Genomic DNA, 1,734 nt, shown 5'->3' with positions numbered 1-1,734 from the left:
CGCCATGCTTGGGGACTGGCCGGCAGGATTGAAAATGTACTGCAGGTTCTTGTGGTCGGTGAAAAGGCGGAAGCCAGCTGGGCGGATAAGAAGGTAGTCCAGCCGCTTGCAGCTTTCCACAACGGCAAACGCTTCCTTCTCCACGATTGTCCAACGCTCGCTTGCGCCAGCAAAGGCATCGCTGAGAAAGGCCAACGGCTGGTGGCGCTGCTCTTCCGACGGCAGGGCCAGACCTTCAAATGGTACTTGAGTGACGATCGCGCCCCAAAAGCCTTCACTTGCGTCGGTGTAAAGGCAGACCATCATGTCTGCCCGTGGGTGCGCCATGGGAACCATCGCCACAAGAGCTTCCTTGATCTTGTCGAAACAGGCCAGATGGCCAACGTCCCAGCCAACGGCAGTGAGTTGGACGCGGATGAGCTTCGTCTTCTTCGCACTTCCAATTTGCTTGGTCGCTGCGTCGAGGAGTTGGCGGAGGGGATGCTGGACCGCATCCAGTTGGTTGCGCACACGAACTGTTGGAGGTCGGCGGCCGTGGCGGGCGGCGCGAGTGCACACAGTCCTTGGATTCTTGTGGGGGAGTGCTGGACGCCTTCAGTTGAAACGACTTTGCCGCACCAGACGGCCTTGGTCAGGAAGAAATCGCATTTCTTCGGGTTGAGCTTCAGGCTGAAGGAGGAGCAGATCGTGAGGACTTGGTCGAGGAGGTCGAGGAGGTCTTCAGGGGTTTCGGCGTAGCCAAGCATGTCGTCGAGCCAGGCTAGGAGTCCCTTGAACCATAGGTCGGCAAACATGAAGTCCACCGCCGACTGGCAGAACGCCACCGCGTCGGTCTGGCCCATAAGCACTCTTGTGGGCGTGTACACTCCAAAGGGGGTCATGAAGGAGTAGAACATTTGGGAGTCTTCATGGAGCGCCAGCTGCCAGTAGCCCTTGAACCAGTCGAGGGTGAAAAACGCCCGCGCGCCCACTAAGACAGTCAGAGCGGCGTCAAGGTTCGGCATAGGCCATGGCATAGACTCCGTGCACGCGTTGATGGGCCGGCTGTCGATAGTCATGCGCAAGTCGCCAGGGTCTTTCTTGGGGACGATGCGCGGCGCCGAGGCCCATGTTGCGCGGTTGTTTCGATACACCAGGCCAGCTGCTTCGAGCTCGCGCACATGTGTCGTGAGGAACTCCACATGCACTGGGGGGTATCGTCGCAGGCCACACTTGACAGGGACGGCGCCAGGCTTGATGCGCACTCGCAGTGACTCCACCTTGATCGGCTCGTCATGGACGATCTCCAGACGGAATACATCACCGTGCTTGGCCAGGAGGAGTCGCAGCTTCTCGAGGAGGCCCGCGGTCAAGCCTTCGTCTTCGGCGGCGCGGAGCTTGTCTTGAATCACCGCTTCAACCACCGCTCACCGCCTGTTCCGCTCGCCTTCTGCGTCTTCCGCAGATGGGACTTGGATGTTGGGGGTGGCACAGTGCATACCGTCATCACCGCACTCGTCGCTGGAGGTGGCCACTTGAGTTAGGCGGCTGACACTTGCCATCGCAGACGGCTTGTCCACGTCGCTGAAATCCCAGACTTCTTGCTTGGCAAAGGCGTGGCTGAGCAACTCGTCTTCAGAGAAACCCAGCCGTTCCATCACAGCCCGGCTGATCAGGAGCTCTGCCGCGTTGGAGGAAGAGTCCACCCAGGCCTTGAGTCCACGCAGGGCCAAAGGTCCACAGGGGGTGTCCAGG

The sequence above is a fragment of the Aphanomyces astaci genome (genome assembly GCF_000520075.1).
Source record: "Aphanomyces astaci strain APO3 unplaced genomic scaffold supercont1.304, whole genome shotgun sequence".
Taxonomy (NCBI): Eukaryota; Oomycota; class Saprolegniomycetes; order Saprolegniales; family Verrucalvaceae; genus Aphanomyces; species Aphanomyces astaci.
The sequence above is the reverse complement of the archived record's forward strand: the minus strand, read 5'-3'. Positions refer to the sequence as shown.